General features: G+C 41.1%; 1 pseudogene; it reads left to right on the top strand.

The window, feature by feature from the left end:
- The first annotated feature begins 7,484 nt into the window (after positions 1-7,484).
- LOC135709335 (uncharacterized) lies at positions 7,485-22,431 on the top strand (annotated as a pseudogene).
- Positions 22,432-23,867: the final 1,436 nt, after the last annotated feature.

Genomic DNA, 23,867 nt, shown 5'->3' with positions numbered 1-23,867 from the left:
GGCCCATCGAAAAATACTGGGCTATTATGAAGCAGGCACTACGGAAGCATCCCAAGGAGGTCAAATCTGAGGAAGATATGAAGAAAAAGTGGGTTACCGTACAGGAGAAGCTGCAGTCAGATGGTGTACAGAACTTAATGAGTGGAGTTAAGCGTAATATGCGAGCGTAAGCTTATGGTTTTGAAGTTGAATGAAATAAATATGCCAAAAGCTAACTAATGGGTTTTAATTTTATTGTCTGAATGTTTGAAAAGGATCGCTCAACTAGGTAGGTTTTTTTCCGTGATGCAATTTGATGTGGAACGCCCTTTATTTCCACATAAGCCTAGAGCTTCATTTTTGAAACCTAGTAGTAGTCACATAGTTACTATGAACGGAGTTCCAATTTCTTGATCAAGCCAAGTTAAATATCTTGGATCAGTACTAGACCAAAAATTAACTTTTAAAGATCAAATTGAGAGCACTCAAACCAAATGTAACAAATATATAAAATGTTTGTATCCTCTTATAAATAGGAAATCCAAACATTACCTGAAGAATAAGCTTCTAATATTTAAATAAACGTTTATGCTGTGCCAATATGGTTTTAGTTGTTGTATTACCAGGGAAAAAGCACTTCAAATGATGCAGAACAAAGTTCTGAAGATGATTTTAAGTTGCCTCCCTGGTACAGTACTACCGAGGTACATAGAATTTTGAATGTTGAGACTTTAGAACAAATGTCTAACAAAATAATAAATAATTTCAGGCAAAAATCGTTACAATCCTCAATTGACGGTTGCAGTCCTCATACTTCCTGGAAGACATTTGCAAAGAGATTGCAGATTTCTAAAGATTTATTTGCTACGTGTCTGTCGAAGTGCATTCGTGACGGAAAGCTGCTACTTTTCATTTTCGTGTTCACATAATTGAAGAAGGCATGATTTGACTTCAGTTTCGACATTACGATTGTATTCTTTATGTGCTGAGGTAACAGCTATGTTGAATTCATTGCATATGATATATTGAACGGATTTTCTAAGCATGGTTCCTTTGTACCTCTATAATGATGCGAATAATAAATGTTTCATTGTTTCGAAGAGACTTCAGTTTCTAAAACATAACACACGAATTTAAACAGATTTATGACATGCTCTATTTCCAAGTGGCTGCTTGAAGTAAAAACCAAATGAAATTTCAAATCCTACTATCAATATAAACTGATACTTGTACACACTTTTAAACAAAAATACTTGAACCCTTTTTACTCATTGATAATTGCATATTTGTGAAATCGGTGACAGTTATTTTGAATCACCCTTTATTGTCATGCAGGTTTAGAAAACTTGTTTAAAATGCTTAATTGCCAAAGCAAGAACTATGGTAGCTGGAGTACCTAGATTAAAATGAAGGGTTATTTAATATGAATTTAGAACAAATAAGGAGTTTGCAAATTCAATATAACAATACAACTCGAAAAGTTTGACAAGAAAGCTATGGTCATGGCAAGTTATTTGAGGCTACTGGAAGATTTCGCAACCCTTCAGCACAACTATTTCGACGAACAGCAAAATATACATCAAGGAGTGTTTACAAAACCGACTTCTACCTATGACTCGGATCCTGTTGTCTTCTGGCCAGATCTCGTGTCTTGCCATTACGCAAAATCAACGGTAGAATGGTATACCTGCAATAATGTAATATTCGTTCCAAAGAACATGAATCCTCCTTATTTCCCGCAAATTAGACCAATTGAAAATTTTTGAGCATTGACCTAGGAGCTTCTCAGGAAATATGTTTCCGCAGCAGAAACCATTCAACAGTTATCACCAAGAATTTTGTGCTGAATCTTATGAAGAACGTTCGCAAGAAGGTGTTGTGCTAATCTAATCTTAACAGTATATGTAATAAAAATAAAATGTAAATGTGTATTATTTTCACTGAAAACTGGGTGCGTACATACTTTCTGGAGCAGTCTTAAGTTTAGATTGAAGTTAGATTCTAGCTATCTAATCGGAGACACCAGGAATATAACGGTGATTTACTGCATCTGGTCTTGGCATTCCTAATCTAACTTAAAATGTATTTATTCTAATTGTTGATTACTGATCATTATTAGTGACAGGGCCAGCGCTTCTGGCATATGAATTTTACGCGCTTTGCGAGAGACAATACGTAGTTGTTTAATGATAGAACGTGACAATTTTGAATAAAATCGCTTTGAAGCTTGAGGTCACCTTAAAATGAAGCGATGGTTGAAATTCTGATTTTTTGTTATGTGCAGAATAAAAACAATAATTCTTCCAAATATGTACAACGAATTAAACTTGCAAAGCCCATGCCAAATTACAAGTGCTAAAACCATACAAACACGGCTGAGTCAAGAAGCACGCACTTCAAACGACTCATTTGAACGATAACAACTTATCCCTTGCTCTACGTGACAGAAGTTTTCTCTAATTGTCTTTGCTGAACAATTACCATCTCCAGCACCGTTCCAGACCACATAAGAAAAGCAAATCCTTTCCCGGAAACTTTAACGACCAGTGCCATGCATAATAGGGTGGTTCAAATTATCGGTTTTGCACCACCAAGCTCAATCGATTTCAAAACGGATCCTGATAATTCTCGCAAAATTTTAGATAATTTGGATGAGAACTAATACAGCACTGGCCTTTTGATGTTTTTATGGGAGTTAGGAAAGTGAAGTTTTGTTCTCAACGTTCTAGCCCTTCGCTTTGGAGCGTGATAACTAGCTCCGATCCTCACAAGTCCCTACCTCACGCCTCCACGAGTGATATTTATTTATTTAATTATTGATCTGACTGTTGTCTACATGAGATATCTTAAAAACTATACCATTCATGCATTTCTAATTCGAGTCAAAAAGCGACAGAAGGTTCCCCAAATTCAAACAATTTTTCAACAGCCGTGAACGTACGCATCATAGTTGTTAAGGCCGGCGCACAATGCATACGTCTTCGGGTTTATTGACAGATAATGCATGGGCTAACTGTAAAAAAAAACCTGAAAACGTATCTATTGTGCATCGGCCTTTAGTGGTTCGTTGTAACCGAATGCTGTTCGATGGTATCGTGGTTGGAGTAGGGTACCATTCCGTGATGTTCTCGGCAGCTTTCGGATATCTAACAGCGAAAGAAGACTCACGCAGTCAACATCCCCATTCAATAACTTGGCAACAAATGCTGCCTGTTGTTTCTTCCGTTGACGTTCCAGGGTTTCCAAACTCAACAAATTGCAACGATCAGAATACGGCGGGAGATTTTACGGATCACGCCACGATAGTTTACGCAAAACCATTCTGATAAACTTTCGCTGAACACCTTCGATCCTAATGTTCCAAGTCAACCAGACCAAGGAGGCGTATTCCAGCATAGGTCGAACAAGGAAGCAATAAAAACTTTCAAGCAGTGTGGGTCAGAGAAGTCTTTTGATATTTTCGACACGAATGCTAACTGATTAGCCTTGGTGATCACAGCAGTACGGTGGAGGGTAAACGTTAAATAAACCAGTGCAGTATGAATTCGCATCCAAATACACTCAAATTTTGCGAGAGTGATCTGGAACTGATTTAGAATCGATTGAGCTTGGTGGCGCAAAATATATGTTTTGAACAACCCTAATGCATAAGCTTCAAACAAACGGCTGCAACTTCAAAACTTGCCGGAGAAATGTTCAAAACGTGCTCACTCAAGTCTCAGTTTCGGGAAATCCCTCGGCTAACTCCAAAGACATCCAATTCCATGTTGTCAAACAGAAGAGAACGTCCACAGGAATGGATCCCGATCGGTATCTGCCGCAGCCTGTGGGAAGAAGAAGTGCAGTAACAACTTATCACTTATTCCACCCGAACCGAAAAGGTGCAACAATAACTTTGCGTCATATCTTGATTGTGTGTGTCTCCACAGCACCGGGAGAATCAACCAACCAATGCACTAGCGAGCGTTACCTGCTTCACATTCCAACAAACTGCTAGCAAAGTGTTTATCTTCTTGTGCAGGAGAATGAATGAGCGCTCAGATTTGCATACGTGCTTGCTTAACCAGTTTCGGAACATTTTCTTTCTCGTTACTCACACGGTACTCCGAGGGGGTGGAAAAGAAAGGCGTAACCCGTCAGGAACCAACTCAGTTCGTCCATTCGAAAGTTCCACATGAACAGGACCGTGGGCGATGTATCGGTTGTTGGAAGCTTTGAATTGTGGCAAAAGATAAACTTTTCCGGGGAAATCTCCTTTTAAATCTCAAACCACACCAGAAGAAGAAAGTTGCGGTCCATGTGCTCAAGGGTTAGGGATGTCGTTCTTTGTTATAGGTACAAAGTGCTCCAGGGCCAGCTGAAGCCATATTTGTTTTTCGATTACAACAGGATACAGTGTATTTGCCAGTCCCCTTCATCCGACACCGCAGAAGATTGCAATGGTGCAATGAGAGAATAAAATTACACATTTTTAGTAGGTAGCGGTTCCGCAAAGTTTCAGTAAATTCCGTTTGAGACGTTTTAACATTTTTTTTTTTCGTATATCCCACCTATATTTAACAATATATCCTGGTGTGGTTAGTGCTCATGATCACCGATGGCTCTAGTCAGATGTTCGCCATTCCCCTGGAACATCGGGGTCTTGTCCGGATGTGGCCAATATGGTGCTGGATGTTCGAATTGATAATCATTGAACTTGTTTTGAATTCCCATGTGATTTGAGGTTCCATGTTAATGGTTTAGGTCAAAGTTAGAAACTGACTGTTTCGTGTTTGGCTTTCAAATTTAGCAGTTCAGCTCGTGCCGTGCTCATGTCAGCATTTTTTCCCTTCCATGCTGCGTGCTGGCATTCTGCCTCCCAGACGAAAGGTGCTTGTCGGATGTTGTCGTCGTCGTGTTTGTGCGTTGAGGTTGTGTTTCAGAAATGCAATCGAAGTATGCCGTGGCCGCTATTAGACGCTTTGGTTTCAGTCACTGGAGTTGCTGGTTCTGATTTCAGCGTTGGTCGCGAGTCGATTCGATCGGTGAGGAGATGGTGCTGCGTCTTACAGCCTGTAAGTTGCAAGATGTGTACTGAAGAACTGAAGCCGTTGTGTCGCGAGTGATTGGTGATGGAAAGTGGACGCAGTCCTTTTTTTTTCTCTGCTGAGATCCCTCTAGTTGGGGCAGCTAGAGTGTGTTTCGTGGTTCATGGGCGAGACGAAAGGCGTGAGTGTTGTTTTTAATACCGGTTGAAGAAGTAGCGACAGCATATCCATGGGAGCTCTTCGAAATCATCGAGATGTCATGAATTCCTTTGCAATGTATCGGGATCGGGATAATGAGATCTTTCGTTTATTTTTCTTCTAACTTTCATTCCATTATTATATGAAACATTATATGCTGGGTACGGGAGGGTCCACCAGGGCACCCATTTGAAGCGAAATGGATGGGAAGGTGGAACATTTCGTGAAAAAAGGTAGGCTCTACTTCCCACTCATTGGGATATCCTCCTCCGGTTGTGTGATCCTGTTGTTGGAAGGAGATTCTCATTTATCCCGTGGATGCACGTGGGCGATATTGCCCACGGATTCACCCAAATCGTTTTTGGGCCTTCATACAATGGCATTTTGAGTACAATTAGAGGTTATTAAATTTGACCAAGTCGAACAGCGAGGATAGTCCACAGTCCACCGACAGTTGTCTTGCTACAGTGAGTGGTAGTTCCATATCATCAACATCATCAAGTTAGAAACTGGCTATTTCCTCGAGGGCACCAAGAACTAGACCTGTGGGCTGATCAAAATGCTGTCGGTGGCGGCGTGATATGTTATTTTCCGTCGTCGGTGGCGGATTGGTGGCATCACACCGTTTGAAGTCGACGGCGGTGATGGACCACATGAGCCTTATAAACTGGTAAAAAAAATTCTAGTATTGATATGCAGCACCTTACTCAACAAGCGGCTAATGTGGCATTTGAAAAATAAAGAAGGGCGAGAAAATTGCTTCCCCATACACGATTATGATGTTGGTTTGTGTGGGTGATCTTTGATTTGTGAGGAAGGGCTTCAGAACGGTTTGTTCAAATGCTGATGGGTCCTTTTCTATTGTTGCTCCAGAGTTTACCATTTTCCCTCGTTTTTCTTGTTTTCTATCTATTTTTCTCTTCTATTCTCTCTTATTCCCTCGCATTCTCATATTTACTCACGCTGCATAAAGCACTGCAAGAATGCTGATTGCGATAGATCAATATGCAAGCGTAAGTCCATCGACGGGAACATTACTATGTCATATATGTCGAAAACCAGTGAAGATATCGCAAAATGGACAAACATTTCGCCCTTAAGTGTCATAAAATCACGTGTTTACTTATAGAAGCGTGTGTTTTATTTTAAAAAGTTCATCTTTCGACATTTTGAACTTAGACCCCTTGTGCTACCTCTAAATGCCAACGAAAAAAAAAAAAAAAACTCAATTGTTGATATGTTTGCCCCAATAATAATTTTCCACATGGGAAAACATGTCCCCGATTATTTTGAAAATTAAGACCCACCCTACCGTACCAGTCAACCTAAACTGGTAAGATCGAAGCAATTCAGAGCAATTTGTGAGATAGTGTTGTGGTGCACAAATGCACACAATGATTTACTGAACATTTCAGCTGATTTCATGGTACTTATTAACCTTTCTACAGCAGCTTTTCCGATGATATATGGTACAATTACACTTCAAAATGGTGCAAAGCGGTGCATACTTAGGAGCATTTTCAAATGCTTAATGTACAGTTTTCTCTATTTTAGGGAGCGTACTTTAAATATATACTGAGAATTTTAAGATTTTTAACGTATTTTGATCAATCATTTAAGGAGCAACCCGATCTATTTTAGGGAGATTTTTTTACTTATTAAGGATAATTTCATCTGTTTTATTGAGCAAAAGTAGGGCTGCCCATCCTAGGCGAGTTAGAGAGGTGACACATTCGGAAGAAGTGTTAGTTTGTTTACTAAAATGAACCATGCCCATTTTGTTATGGCAAGTTTTGCTATAAGAAATGCTCCTCGTGTTTATTAGCGAAATTCACATCAAAGATTGATTAAGTGCGTAGGAAATCAGTTTGGCACGGTATTTGTGACCAGCATACACCTTCCGGCCGTATGAAACAAGTCAAAAACTGTCCAAATCCACAGATAAAATATTTTGTTTTGAATTTCTGTATGGCAAAATAGTTAACTTTTCGTGAACATTAACGGCAAAGAACTCACCTACACTGGGAGACCGTGAGTTCCTGCTCACCTGTCATTTCCCATCTCGCTACTCATCCACATCATTCAATAGTTTTGCTGATATACCAATAGACTTCTCTGCCCCCTTTAGTATTAGTGAGCGATTTCACTACTACATATGTTCTACTGGTGGAAATTAAAAAACAAATCGCTGTCAAGTCCACTTCAGGAAAATGGTAAGAAATCAACTTTATTTCTAGTTTATGTTTATTTAAAGCAAAAACTATTAATTTCAAGGATTGTGAAGCTGCAGCACAAAGATATCGTCGTAAATTGGAAATGTGCTACGGTATCGACCCGTCAACAGTACAAACGACACCGCAAGAAGTGCCATTAATGATGACATTCGCCAACATCTACCAGTTTCTAGTTTTGGATCCCAACCCGTTTACTGGTGAACCAAAAGATTGTGGAAAAGGAATGAATGCGATTTTTTATTATAAAAACGGATGGGTCAAGAGTGTTTCTGGACGAAGAGTGCAAGATATATATGTGGTGCACGGAGTTGTTCGGCATTCGTTCGCGCTTAACGAAAAGCCTCTTAATCCTTGGATTTTGATTGATGAGCATGGCAAGATCCTTGCAGCACATTGCAACTGCGCTATCGGGCTTCTAGAAGCATGCAGTCACATAGGAGCTACCTTATTTGCCCTTGAAGGAATTCGAACATCCGTCCTCGAAAAAAAGGTAAATAGGTCGTTGTTGCTTCCCTGGTAATTACTTCTCATATATTTCAAGTTTGATTAGCTTAGCATTGAGGTGTTTTTATGATATTATATGATTTTTATTTGCTTCTACATTTCCAGTTTTCGGTAACAGATTTGCCGGCATACTGGAGAAAACCTCCGGCAAGTATCAGCGACAACTTATATAAAAAGGTGCGTGATATTGATTTTGGCAGGCGCATACAAAAAAAACATTTTGTCTATCAATCCGTTAAGTTGTTACGAATCCAGATGTCGAGACCTCTTAAGCGTGCTCCAGGCGGATGGCTTGAATGTTACTGCTGCTAGCCTATACTGCGGTGAAATTAATATGGACTATTGCTGTGCAAATTGCTCGTATGCGACAAATTTGAGGGAACAGCTGGATGACTACAACCTTCAGTTACTCCATGACCCGTTAAACATGCAATCGATTGCTGAATTGAGAGAACGTGCATTCGAGTACATCCAAAACCTTCATAGTGATCCGGCAATGTTGAAACGAATCGACGACTTAACTGCTGAACAAAGTGACTCCAAGTGGTGGAATGTATTCAGGAGTGGACGTATCACAGCATCCAATTTAAAAGACATGTGTAGCACTCAGTTGGCTCGACCATCCGTATCTCTGATTAAGAGACTGTGTTATCCTAGTGAGATAACGTTCTCTACAGCAGCGACCAAATATGGCAAGAAACATGAGGAGAGAGCTGTTGATCAGCTGTTTCACGCAGTTCAACATTTGCACCAAAATTTGCGGAAAATAAAATCAGGGCTGGTGATTTATGAAGAGCATCCGTTCATGGGAGCATCACCGGATGCAACCTTTCTTTGTGATTGTCACGGCATAATAACAGTTGAGGTGAAGTGTCCCTTTTCAGCTCGAAATCGTTCAGATATGGTTGCGACCTTACTACAGCTCCAGGACTCCTTCATTGAACGGAATGACACTGGCCAGATCCTGCTAAAAACTAAACATAAATATTTTTTTCAAGCTCTGATGCAGATATACCGTTCCGATTCAAATTTCGGACGATTCAAATTTCGGACACTTTCATTTTTAATTAAATATTACATCCAGTTAGAAACAAAGTAATAATGTTAGATGATCGTGGAGGGCACTAGTCAAAAAAATTTAAAATTTACAAGACATGTGGATCATATTCGACCGAGATAATCAACTTTTAAAAGTGTCCGAAATTCGAGTTTAAGTGTCCGAAATTTGAATCGGCACGGTACGTCTGTAAGGCAAATTTTGGATATTTTTACGTGTGGTCTCCTCAGCAGGTTTTGCTGTTCGAAATTAAACGCAACGATGATTTTTGGTTGTTCTGTAAAAACACGGCGATAGCTTTTTTCAAAAATGTTATTTTCCCTGAATTGGTTGGTAAGAAATTTACGAATAAATGAAACAAACAATATAAAAATCTCTTTATTTAACAAGAATAAAACATCTCAAAGAGAAGGAACAACACTAGGGCATAAGTTTACCAGGGCTGCAGCTATGACTAGTATTTGATCGATCGCGGGAGTATTGTTGTTCCAGTGCTGTAGCATTGTTATGGGAATGGTGTCCGTCAATACTAAGAACTTTTGCCGAAGCACTCCTATCAACCTCTCCACGTGGATCCTCAACGAAGAAAGTTCTTTAGAATGAACTGCATCAAGGGGTTGTAGCTGTTGGTTTTTTTTTCTTGAAAGCTGGATAAGCAACAGTTGCATGTATCGGAGCCAACAATTCGTTGATTAAAAATCCTCGATCAGCCATTACGAAATCTCCTTCTTCAATGTAGTTCAAAAATCCAGAAGATTTCACGATTTCTTTGTCCGAAGCTCGTCCGCCAAAGGCTTCAGATACATACAATATGGATCCAGATGCGCTGACTCCGATCAACACTTTGATAGTGTTGTGCTTTTTATAATTAGAAAACACGTTGGCACTAGCAATCATGGCTCTAGAATTTGGCGATTCAATATGTATTTCGAAGCAGTCAATGATCACTGTAACAGCATCGTTGTATTTCTTTCGGAATGCTGACGGCATATGCTGCTTCAACACGTTTCGAGACGGAAATCTTACGAAAGCGTTCATAAACGGGTAAATCGCGTTAATCGTTTCGTAAAAATATTTGGAAATAGTCTTTTTTTTTTTTTCCTTTGATTTGTTTTCCGTCGATCTTGTTTTCCGTGCTGAGCACCAATGCTACCGACGCCAGAGAGGCAGCTCCCACACCTGGACCCTACCTACCTATCGACCCATCAACTCATGAACCGGGGACCAACGGCTTTACTTCCCTTCCTTCGCCCGAAGGAAGGCGTGATCAGAGATGTTATGCCTCAGAACATCCCGGCGGCGCCGACTGGGATTGAACCCAGGCCTGCTGGGGTGAGAGGTAAATTTGGAAATAGTCGTTTGGTTTAAATTGTACAGGTATCCAAGAGTACAAAATGGTTCGTTCAATCGTAATTTACGCAGTGGCAATATCAAGGTTTTATCTTTGTCCAGTCCTTCAAAATCCGGTATATCTTGCTGCAATGACTCGTAGAGACGCTTTAATGTTAGCCCACAGCTAAGCCCCGTAAAGTAACGGCATTTTTTGTCGTTTGCTTCGAGCGTAGACATTGAAAGCTGTGTAGCTTCTTTTGCGTCATTCAAATCCCGCTGTAGTTTATCTTGGTGATCTCGAAGGGAAGTGACTTCTTTCTCGGATCGTTCTAGCGCAAACTTCCATTGCTCCACTTCCTTTTCCATACATGTTTCCGTTTGGACGCATACGTCACTGTAATAAACAGCCTTCGATGGCACATTGGACGATTCTGTTCCGTTTGGTTGACATCGATTCATGACGGTCAAATTATCAGCTCCTGTTGTTGTTGATTGTTGACAATTTAGCCAGATGATATCATCAAGAGGGAACTGATTTTGAACGGCGAGTCCAGCAATCCTGTAATGGTAATTAAATACATATATTAGAGATGTGAAACTAAATTGTTCATTATTTTAGTAGAATATCAAATCTTGCTTCTTTGTGCTTCTACTGTGTGAACAGTTTCTTTCAAAATTTTGTATGGAGCAGAGGTACGTGATATCTTTCTTTATTATACACGTGATTAATGGATAGTTCTTTATTCAGTACGTACTCATTCGTTTCGACTGCTGCAATAGACGCCTTGTAAGTTCCAGATTGATCCATGAACGAGCTAGAAGTGGATAGAACCGAGGGTGAAACATCACTCAAGCTGTATGCGCCACCAGGGATGCCTTTCGTTGCTGCATTCAATCGTAGACATCCACTTTCGATTAATTGAAACGATAGCCTGAAAAATATTTGCGTTAACATTAGATTAAAACCTAACTCCTTCATATTAGAGCATACTCTTGACTGATCTCCAATTCAGTCCCCGATTCGTTTTGAAATGTGTGATTCAATTCATGAAGATCACAATTTCCTTCAGATATTGGTTCGCCACTTGTGTCTTGCTGATTTACAGGCGGGTCCAAATCAATATTTATGTCCACGGTTGAGGTTGATTCATCATTGCTCTCCTGCTGATTCACAGACGTATCGAAACTGATAGGACTGCTCTCCGGGTACTCCACAGAATTTGTTGAACACCCAGAGTCAAGCTGATGATCACTCTCAGATCCCATCGTCATAGTTAGCAAATTATCAGTTGTATCCTGCAGATTCAAAGTAGGAGCCCAATCGACATCATTATCCTCCAAAAGCTTTGCAGGCTTCCCGGAGACGAAGTGCCTACCACAGACACGATGATGGGGAGCCGGAGTGTTGGTCAAGCCACACACTTTCACCCAAACTACAAGCCGCATTTTGGCCAAATTCCGCTCTGATTCACTGAACCGTTTGTATACCGCTGGAAGCCGGAACATCCGATACGTTTTATCGCTTGAATAAACGTAGCACGAAGGAATCACACACCTTACAACCATTTTTGAATTCACGTAAATTTTTATTCGGAAGAGTTGAAATAGTTTGACAGCTGATTTTGTGGTTGAAAATAATAAACAAATCGATTCTACACGGCTACACGAGTTAAGGTGGTGTTAGTGAGATCTTGCAACAAGAAGTCTATGCTTCGAGCACAGTCGCACACCTAGGCGCTTAATATAACAGGTGGGCAGGAGCTCACGGTCTCTAGTGTTGGTGAGTTCTTTGCCGTTAATATTAACGAAAAGTTCACTATTTTACCATATAGATATTCAAAACAAAAAAAAATATGGGTGGACATTGAATCGACTTTAAATTTATTAACTTACAGCGACTGAAGAGATCAGAGATTATGCCACGCGCTTAATATAAGCCTTCAATATGCCAATTTATTCTGCAGAAATCTACTCTATGAATTATCAGTTTGCCGTTAAGCTTGTTCGAATCATTTGAATTAAAGATAAAATCAAGGGATAGGGCACTCCACAGACCAATCTTGGATCATCTTTTTTGTCAGTGTGTGCCGATTGTGCCTGTCATAGAGCAAGCTGCGATTGTTTGTAAAATACCCATCCCGGCAACCCGGTATTTCTGACATCTTGAATGTTTTGGCTTGAATCGCAAGGATAAATTGGATTCAGGATGACGCGGGAAGTGTCGGGTGTGCAAAAGTTTGGTGTTTTGTGTTCATAGGATAATAAAAGTCCTGTGTTTTAGGGTTTTATAATGCCCTCAAATTCAGACCAGAAACCTAGCCTTTCGTGATGTGAAAATAAAACGGTCTATCAGCGACCGGAAAGAGTTGGAACCGGTGGGGAACATTGTTGGAGACCGACTATAGAGGATGATGAGTACGACTTCTGTAGTTTGTTTTGTGTGAGTTGCAGCATTATTTGAATTAAGGGTACTAATGGGGTCTGATTAATTGCCTCTTTCTCTTGAGCTCACTCTAGAACCTACATTTCGTATATAGGTCTAGATGGTGAGCTTGCTTTCGCGCACAAGAATTTCTAGGTCCGAAAGGTTATTATAGAAGCCATTCATGCTCCATTGGATTGCCAGAGTAGATCTTCTGGGGCTTCCGAAAGTTGGGTGTCGCGTGATAAGTGATGAATAATTATCTCTTGGGGAAATGTTGACCGGAGACGATTGGCTCTGGGCAGTTGACGATTGTGCTGGACAGGGACTGGAATCAGCTCGCATACCGGAGGGAGGCATCAAAGAGGAACTCGCATGCAATGGGATAGCCTTTTTGCTTCGTGATCTGGCTGATATTGGCGTCGGTGCTTTCAGCTTAGATGCGGACCCCAGTAGAGCTCCACCAGCAGAAGCAGTCGATGGTGACCCCGCTGTCGGCAGAGATACCGGAGCTGCTATGTAATGGGTAATGGTAATGGTGAACCGAGAAGTGAACTGCTGGTCTGAGTTCCTCTGGTATATTCAATCAGATTTTCAAAATTTGTATTTGTATTTGTATTTAAAATAATTCATCTGACAATTTTGTCTTAATGAATAAAATTAAAACTAATTTAACACAAACCTAATCCTATTGGCAAAACGTCCTGTTGGTTCATTGAGCTCGAAAAGCTCTTCGACAGCCGTAAACGCACGAATACACATGAATACATAATGTTGTGAACAACTTCAATGACAGTGCAGTGCTCCCATTTTATTTACAACAATCCAATGTCTACGAAATTGTACCGAAGGTGTGCCGATGGATGTGCCCAAGTTTTGCCGAATCTAATTTTGCATGTGACTGTGCATGTGCTGAGTGACTTACCCCTTGGATAAAATACATTACACTTCCATTCGATGCACAAACAGTATGAATAATGCGTGAATGTGTAAGAGGACGTCTTGTTTGGGTGCATTAACCCTCCGTTACTCGCGCTGTTGTACTTTGTACAACACACATGAGTAATCCATTGCCATTTTGTTGCTGAGTAACCAATCGATCTGAAAGCAACGAGTATTCTTCAAAAAACTTGTTTTGATCTAAACAAGCTAAACTTTGATTACAGTAAACACCTTAAACATGGGGACAACAGGGAAATTGTAAATTGAAACCACTTAAACTGTGACCATACTATGTGGGATTTGACTTAATTGATTACAACATGGAATACATCGAGATTCTGACCAGATAGAAAGTTACTGTCTCTGACAAAGCTGTTCAGGAGATCATAGCCTTGTCGCTGGTGGACAGTAGTTTAGGATTTTCTCACTTCGTGGCGCTACTATACATGTGAAATTCTCGCATATAAAATATCTCTAGATCCAGATAGAATGTAAATGTATTCGGCATAGTTTTTCAGGAAGTCAAGATCTTTTTGTTGGGTGACGATAGTTCAGATTTTTTTCACTATGCAGCGCTAGTATATACGTGCCTTTCTCGCATATTCAGCTCAAGATCTTGATCAGCTAGAAAGTTACTATCTTTGGCCTTGTTGTTTAGGGGGGTCAAGACTTTTTGGCTGGTAGACAGTAATTAAGAATGGAAACGCTAATTATCGAACCCAAGGGAGAGATATTGCGGCTAAACGAACTACCGCAGAGTAGGGACGCTGGAACCCCATCCAGCTCGTCCCAGGAGGTTGAGAAGCCCTGCACAAACCCTCGTTGTGCAAAGGCAGGAGTGACGCCGGGTTCTTAGAGTGCTTAGCACACGCAGCTGGTAAGCGGACACATCTGCCCTAAACTGCCCTGTTAGACAGTTGGCTGGCTATCACGTCTGCTCTAGAACTCAGGCGAACAACGAACAGCGAACAACAAGAGGAAGGCCCTGCACAGCTGCTCACTGTGCAGTAGCGAGTGTCACGTCGGACACAACACCTAGTGATGCGCCATAGCGCAACCGGCCCCCTCGCATGACGTAATGCTTTCGGGCGGTACCGGGGAGGGCAAGGGCCTAGAGCACAGGGTAAGGTTTAGTGGGTCAGGAAAGCTATTTCTCCCATCCCCACACCCTGAGTTATCTTCTCAGGAGTCTGGGAGCAGATTCCCCCTGTATAAAAAAAACACAGCTTATCCTAAATCTAAACAAGAAGAATCTACTCAGTTCGTCTAAAATGTTTAATGTAATGTAAAATGTATAAAATATATACACACGAGTTAGCCAGTCGAGCCATAGAACTACCTCAGTCGTGAGATTGTTTTACTCAGTTGTCTGGAGAAATTTACAAAAGCGTAGTTCACTCAGCGCTGAGTAACCTACACTTCCGATCATAAGCTTAAATACACCCCCAAAATACATGCAAATGTGTTTTGTTCAAAGCTCGCTCATTTTACGTCCATTTTTTGATCTCCTTAGGTTATTTGAATGGTATGCTATACCATGCATAGGGGTTCTACTACTACTTTTAATTTCAATTTTTTTTTCAACTCAATTCTGAAAAAATCAATCATGATTCTTCAGAGTAAATTTTGAAAAATAGTGCAACTTTGGGTGAACCTTTGGTATACAAAATTTGAAAATTATATTTCGTATTTCTATTTCCATTCAAAATCTTTCAAATGTTCTAAAAAGAACAAAAATTGGACGTAAAATGACAAAGATTTGCATGTCCGTGCACACGTAAATACAGGGATTTTATTTAGTGCTAGACCCCTTAATAAGGCATTTTGAAATAAGCCTTAAATGAAAAGGAGACTCTAAACATTCATTTGGTGGAAGTTTCAACGAGATTGAACTTTAACGATAATGTTTTCCATCTGAGATACGTGCTACCACTAATTTATCACAATACAAGTGGAATGACTCACCCCAATTTATGTATCGACAAATCTGCATGAAAATCTTCACCAGTAAAAGAAATTCAGAACATATTTGTCTTATCCCACTGAGGCTGATGTAAATTGTAATTTTATTTTATGATATTTGATATGCAAGAATTGCCCGCCAAGTTTTGATAAATTTCTGAACTACTTTTCGTCAGCCAAAAGATCTTTATTTCCTTAACAGCTTTACCAAAAACAGTTAATTTATAGCTGTTCAGGATCTTGAGTTATTATATATGCGAAGATTTCACGTATATCCTAGCGCCGCGTAGTGAGAAAATTCTGTACTGTCACCCAACGAAAAAGTTTTGATCTCATGGACAACTTTGCCGATGACAGTTTAGCAGGTCTCGAAATATATCTAATGTGAGAATTGCACGTGTATACAAGCGCAATGATGTGACCAAATTGAATTTCTGTACACCAGCCAAAAGGCCTTGGCCCCCCGAACAACTTTGCCCAGGACAGTAACATTCTATTTGGTCAGGATCTCGTGATATTTTATATGTGAAAATTTCACGTGTATACTAAAGGGTGATACGGTCAAAATTTGGTCAATATCAACTTGACGTATTTCTTTCAATTTTGCATTTAAAAAACCTGAACACCCCTCATTTTGAAGGTGTGTGTGTGTAGAATGTTGCTCCTATTTTGATTTTGGAATTCACTCTTCAGTTGTCAAAATTCCGTCCAAGCAAGAAGAGCAGCGTATCAAAATTTTGCTCGCGCATCGCGAAAATCCGAGCTACTCGCACGCAAAGTTGGCAAAATCGCTAAAAGTTGCCAAATCAACCGTTACAAATGTAATTAAAGTGTTTGGGGAACGTTTGTTGACAGCCAGGAAGTCTGGATCGGGGGGAAATCGAAAACCGGAAGCCGCTGAGACGACAAAGAGAGTTGCCGGTAGTTTCAAGCGAAACCCTAACCTCTCTCTCCGAGATGCCGCAAATAAGCTGGGTGTATCGTCTACAACCGTGCATCGAGCCAAAAAACGAGCCGGACTATCGACTTACAAGAAGGTAGTGACTCCAAATCGCGATGATAAACAAAATACGACGGCCAAAGCGCGATCCCGGAGGCTGTACACGACGATGCTGACGAAGTTTGACTGCGTGATGATGGACGACGAAACCTACGTCAAAGCCGACTACAAGCAGCTTCCGAGACAGGAGTTTTATACGGCAAAAGGAAGGGGAAAGGTAGCAGATGTTTTCAAGCACATGAAACTGTCAAAGTTCGCAAAGAAATATCTGGTTTGGCAAGCCATCTGTACCTGTGGCTTGAAAAGCAGCATTTTCATAGCTTCCGGGACTGTCAACCAAGAAATTTACGTGAAAGAGTGTTTGAATAAACGTCTGCTGCCTTTCCTGAAGAAACACGGTTGTTCCGTATTGTTTTGGCCGGATTTGGCATCTTGCCATTACGGTAAAAAGGCCATGGAGTGGTACGCCGCCAACAACGTGCAGGTGGTTCCCAAGGACAAGAACCCTCCCAACACGCCAGAGCTCCGCCCAATTGAGAAATACTGGGCTATTGTCAAGCGGAACCTAAAGAAGACCAAAAAACTGCTAAGGGCGAGCAGCAGTTCAAGGCAAACTGGCTTCCTGCGGCGAAGAAGGTGGACAAGGTGGCTGTACAAAATCTGATGGCAGGGGTCAAGTGTAAGGCCTGGCAATTCGGATTTGGAAAAGCGGAAGCCTAACTGAATATTTTTCCTGAATTTTATACTAATTGAACTTGAAAAAGAAATTTAATTTGATTTTTTAAATAAACGATTTCACCGATTTACACGCGTTTTCCCTTGACCAAATTTTGACCGTATCACCCTTTAGGGCCGCTTAGGAAATTCTCAACTTTTGTACACCAAACAATAGGCTTTGACCTCCTGAACAACTTTGTCGAAGACAGTAACTTTCTATCTGGTCAGGATGTCGAAACAAACCACATGCGAGAATTTGTATACTAGCGCTACGTTGTGAGAAAATTTTGAACTACTTTTCACTAGCGAAAACGTTTTATTTTATTTTATTTTATTTTATTTTATTTTTATTTAATACATCCATCTGACAATAAGTCTTAATGAACCAGAAGCCATAACAAATACTAAATGTATCTGGAGTTAATAATACGTCTCTGGAATTGAGCAGCAGGTTCCCCAAACTCGAACAACTCTTCAACTGTAGAAAACGTGCGAATCATACTCGTAACAGGTTCATGTTGTCCAAAAGAAGAGTGGTGTGAGTCTTGACGCAATAGGAACGTTGAGCGTAGAAATCTGCTTGGCGCACGAAAGTTCAAGCAAGAGAGTATGTGGGTAGAGTCAATTTCACCACTTAATAACTTCGCGACGAATGTTGCCTGTTGAATTTGTCGCCGTCGTTGTAACGTGTCCATGCTTAGCAAGCGACATCTCTCAGCATACGGAGGTAAGTTTAGTGGATCTCTCCAAGGAAGTTGTCTTAATGCTCGACGAATGAATGTTTTTTGGATACGTTCTATTCTGATGTTCCAGGAAAGTTGGTAGGGAGTCCAAACAACAGATGCAGTCTCGATAATCGGACGAACGAGTGAACAGTACAGTGCTTTTAAACAGTACGGATCCGAAAAATCTCTTGAGATTCTTGATATAAAACCAAGCTGACGATTAGCCTTAGTGATTACCATTGAACGGTGTAAGTCAAACGTAAGTTTAGGGTCCAGCATTACACCTAGGTCGCTTACTTGTTCTACTCTTTCTAGTACAAATCCATCAATTGAGTAATCGAATACGATTGGCGTTCTTGTGCGATTAAATGTCATGACCACACATTTTGATATACTGACGGAAAGCTTGTTTAAGCGGCACCAATCAACAAATTGGTCTAACATTGTTTGGAGCTGACGGCAATCCTCGACGTTCTTGACAACAATGTATAGTTTGAGATCATCGGCGTATATGAGCACACAACCACTCGGCAAGAGGAGCGTCACATCGTTGAAGAAGATTGTGAACAGCAATGGTCCTAAATTGCTGCCCTGGGGAACACCGGAGGTTGCAGCAAATGGTGATGAAGTGCACGAACCCAGCTTGACACGAAGTGTTCTGTTGGAAAGATATGATTTCAGCCAATCAACCAAACCATCCGAAATTCCCAGGCGAGACATTTTCCGAAGAAGAATACCATGATCGATGCAATCGAATGCCGCTTTCAGATCGGTATAAACGGTATCTACTTGAGCCCTATTTTCCAAGTGATTTATACATGTTGAGGTGAACTCCAGCAAATTTGATGTAACTGAGCGTCCTGGCATAAATGCGTGTTGCGTTGCTGAAATGTAGCTCTTGACATGAAAGAAGATAGCATCGTTCACAATGATCTCGAATAATTTTGAAGCTGCAGATAGACTTGTTATGCCACGATAATTTGTCACGTCACGTTTGTCACCCTTCTTATGGACAGGGAACATAAAGGAATGTCTCCATATTTCGGGGAAAACTCCTTGGTGCAACGAAGCGGTAAAGATGCGAGCTAGGGGATCAGCTAAAACAGCAACACAGCGGCAAAAAATGATTGCAGGTACACCATCAGGACCCGGTGAAACAGATTTCTTCAACTTCCTAACAGCTTTAACGACATACATATTGCTAACCACAAATGTACGCAAATCGATGAGACCCTCAGGAACATTGCAAGCCGCTCTTTCTACTTGATCTGGGTTGGCGGCTGAATCCGAAAAAACAGAACTGAAGTGGCGGGAAAATAGATCACACGATTCGAGCATAGAAGTAGACTCCAAATCGCCAAAAAATACGGATGAAGGAATATTCAACGATTTTCGCTTGGAGTTCACAAACTTCCAGAAGCTCTTGGGATTTCTACGTAAATTGGTCTGGACACGCAAGACATATGACTTGTATAGGGTTGAATTAAGCTTACGATAGGCGTTGCAAGCGCGATGAAAGTTGCGTTTCGTTTCAGAAGTTCGATGTCGGCGAAGTTTACGCTGCCAGGAATTTTTATCGCGTTTCAAAAGCCGCAGGAGAGGAGAACTCCAAGCAGGAGATATAGGAGGTTTTCGTCTTGGAGTGTTATCGGTGAGCCAATTGCAAATTATGTTGCAAAATTGTGCTGCCATATCGTTGACGTCATTTGTTGCCAGAATACTGCTCCAATCACAGCTCATCAGGAACTCGTTGAGCATGACGAAGTCGATTTTTGAGTAGTCGAGCGTATGTTCACCAGCACCAAGGGATTCCACACGGACAACACAATCGGATTGAGTTGGTAAGGAGAATAAAATCGGTGGATGATGCAAATCAATAGCCAGCAATGGGGATACCGCTTCGTTAACTACAATGTTGCAATCGGAATCACAGAAAACCAAATCTAGGATGCGCCCCAGGTGATTGCGAATAGAGTTGTATTGCCGGATATTCAGGAAGCTCGTTCCATCCATCAGAGCAGCACTGGCAGCAGACGTCGTGGAAGGATCAAGGTTTAAGATTCCATCATCAAGACAATCCCATGCTATGTGTGGTTGATTGTAGTCACCACAAGCAAGCAAAAGGTCACCATCTGGAGTTGCATCACGTAATTTACGAAGAGTAGCTAAATGGGCATCGATAACACCTACGTCCCGACTACGATCTGGAGGAATATATACAGCGCAAAGCACGAACCGCTTTCCGCGAATACAGGCAGACACACTTACTTGTTCCAGGTTACTACCATTAATAGTCTTTATCTCAACAGACTTGTAAACGCTGGCCACGGCAATAAGCACTCCTCCAAACTTCGCTTTCTGGCTATTACGAGCACTGCGATCGCAGCGAAATACATTAAAGTTTTGACCTCTTGAACAACTTTGTCGACGACAGTAACTTTCTATCTGATCAGAATCTCGAGATATTTTACATGCGAGAATTTCGCGTGTATACTAACGCCACGTAGTGTGAAAATTCTGAACTATTGTGCACCAAGCAATAGGCATTGACCTCATGAACAACTTTTTCGAAGACAGTAATTTCCTACCTGTTCAGAATCTCGAGCTATAGCATACGCGAGAATTTTACACGTTTACTAGCGCCACGTGGTGAAAAAATTCTGGGCTACAGTCCACCAGCCAAAAAGTCTTGACCCCCTGAACAAGTTTGCCCAAAACAGTAACTTTCTATCTGCTCAGGATCTCGAGCTATTGTATATACGAGAATTGCATTTGTATACTAGCACTGCGTAGTGAGAAAACTCTGAACAACTGTCCACCAACGAAAAGATCTTGACTTCCTGAGCAACTTTGCCAAAGACATTTACTCTCTGTTTGGTCAGGATCTATCACATGCCAGAACTTAACATGTATACGAGCGCTACCTAGTGAGAAGATTCTGAACTACTGTTCACGAGCAAAAAGTTAATGATCTCCTGAACAGCTTTGCCGAAGACAGTAACTTTCTATCTGGTCAGGAGCGCGAGATAATAAATACGAGAATTTCACGTGTACACTAGCACCGCGTAGTGAGAAAATTCTGAGCTACTGTCCACCTACAAAAAGGCCTTGACCTCCTGAACAACTATGCCGAAGACAGTACCTTTCTTTCTACCTCGAGCTATTGTATATGCGAAAATTACACGTATATACTAGCGCCACGTAGTGAGAATTTTCTGAACTACTCTCAACCAGCAAAAAGGTTAGGATCTCCAGAACAACTTTGCCGAAGCCGTTATTTTTCGATCTGGTCAGGATCTCGATATTTTTCAAGTTTTAACCAATTAAGTCAAATCATTTTTACATTTTCTCTATTATCCGCATTGTTCGGGGGTGAACTGTGATAAAAATTTAGCTTGTTACGTTAAAATCAAGTTTTTTTTAAGGCATACCCGTTGGTTTCTTATCGATTGGCAGCTCGGCTGCAAATTGGCAATGGAAAACTCACACTGTTGTACAAAGTACAACGCGCCAGTACTCGTGTTACAAAAGTTGGCGCGAGTAACGGAGGGTTAATAATGATTCAATTACCAAACAAACGTTCCGTTCGATTCAATTGTTACGACCGATTGCTTTTTTTCATCTCCAAAGCCATACCCTGCCATGCCTACCTGCTCACCCTTGCTAATGTCAATGCGCCAAACTTGCCCCCAGGCCAACAATGGCAAGCACGCTGCCTATTGAATCGCTACCAACTCATCAAGCTTCCCTAACGAGATAGAGAGAGAGAGAACCAATCCCGAAAGAAGAATTGGCCACCCATTTCTCGTCCGTCCGACCGACCGACCGACCGCTCAGCCGGCTGATGTGACACCCTCGGGGTCGAATGTTAATAAAATAAAATGTATATTATGTTCGAAAAGCTTGGCATTTCTCCTCTTGTGTATGCGGCTCCAGAGTGGTTCGGATCTCGTTTTGTTGCTACTTTGACATTAGGAATTCAGACAGAAATTGTGAAACAGAGTGAAGAAAATGGTTCCTCCGGGGTGGCACGACGGACGATGTAACGATACATGGATGGGCCAACCTTGTGCCATTCTCCGCACGTACCATCAATTTTATTTTATTTCATTGTTTTATTCTACTCGGCGACGCCAAATACGCAATTCCTTTCGTTCATCTCGAAGAAATTCTGCCCGAGAGAACGAACCGTCTTACGTGAACAAATTGCACAATTTTCCACTTTTTAAAGCCTCGCCTACCCACTGTGAATGGGAGACATTCCCATTTCCGGGAGTAAATTTGGTTTATGACAGTAACAATTGCGCCATTGAGTCACAGCAACGACCGTGAGAGGTGCGATTGTTTAGTCACCTCTAGGCAGTCTGCAGCAATTTCACGAAGACCCGAATGCTGTGCCGATAAAATCTACCGCAAACAAACCTTTCCAACAAGAAGACGATTGCCAACCAGCAGAACCGCCAACACTTTTGGCAACGAGTCAAATATGGCAGGCAAATAATCAGCATACGAATTCATATGGTTGAGTATAAAAAAGCGCAGCATCCTCTCCTACTCTGGGTGAACCTGCTAATGCCCAATATTTCCTCATAAAATGAGCTCTTTTGTACGCGCTGTGAGAGTAGTTTTCTTGCAAATTGGGTGCTCGTTCACTTGGAAGTACAAAAGCATCCACAAAACACACAAAAAGTGAACACAGCGAAACAGGAAACCCTTGTGCTACAAGTTGCGGTGGTTATTTTCTGAGCAGAAGGAAGCTTCAAGCAGAGCTCAGTTTTCTTGAGAAAACCAACAATTCCGACCAGTCGGACAGCGGTTTGATAGCGGTGTGGTGGTGTTCTATCTCTATTCATACCAACTAGGTACCTACCGTAGTGGATTAAACCTAACGAGCGGATAATATGTATAGTCCGTAATTGGCTCCGGCTATCCAATCTTGAGGTATTTGTGCTCAAGCTGGATGGAGTTGTTTTGTTGAATGATGCTGGAAATTAACAATGCGTTCTTCCATAGACAAACAGACGTAATACTTAATTCTGGATCATCGTTCACGCATTCAACGATTGATTTGAATATTATCATCTGCGTGAACTTCTTACCGCATCGCTGGCATCGGAACACTTTGACGTTTCTATATATTCGGTTTACCTTGCATGCAACATTGTAAGCGACTTAGCGAGTAAGCTTATTTTCCGCGAGAAGCCCGAGAGATGTCGCTACTGATGTCCTATTTATTGAAGTACAATTCAAGAAAAACTTACTCAAAGAGTTACGTCTGTTTGTCTGTGGTACTACTCTGAGATTTTGCAATAAATATGTTGCTTTGTAATCGTTCGGCCCCTGACCAAAAATAAGACAACTTGACACTTATGCCACTTTTGACCCGATTTTGATAAAATATTCCACATATGAACCGTTGAAAGATAAAGTGGTACAAATGATGTGTACCGTAGTCCTTGTTACTTTTTATGCCTTGTTGATAGTGACAATACTCGGCTTTGTCTACCGAGGATGATCTTGAAACAAGAAAAAAAAAAATGAGTTAGTTGTCTTCATTTATGTGATTCCTAATCTTTTATTCGTTGTTCCCTGGTTTGAAGTGGTTAAGACTAGGGTTCTGATGCATGGTCATTATCGGTGCCATTCCATAATTTTGTTTCTAAGGAATCCAATTTTGACTGACAAAGGGGCGTGCCTTTGGAGGGTATTGCAACACTCCGAAGGGTATAAATAGCGGGAGCTTTCAATTAGAGTCGGATCCTTGCGAT

Source organism: Ochlerotatus camptorhynchus, unplaced genomic scaffold (genome assembly GCF_037179485.1).
Source record: "Ochlerotatus camptorhynchus isolate MF236.1 unplaced genomic scaffold, CSIRO-AGI_Acam_v1.1 ptg000357l, whole genome shotgun sequence".
NCBI classification, from domain to species: Eukaryota; Metazoa; Arthropoda; class Insecta; order Diptera; family Culicidae; genus Ochlerotatus; species Ochlerotatus camptorhynchus.
The sequence above is the reverse complement of the archived record's forward strand: the minus strand, read 5'-3'. Positions and strand labels throughout refer to the sequence as shown.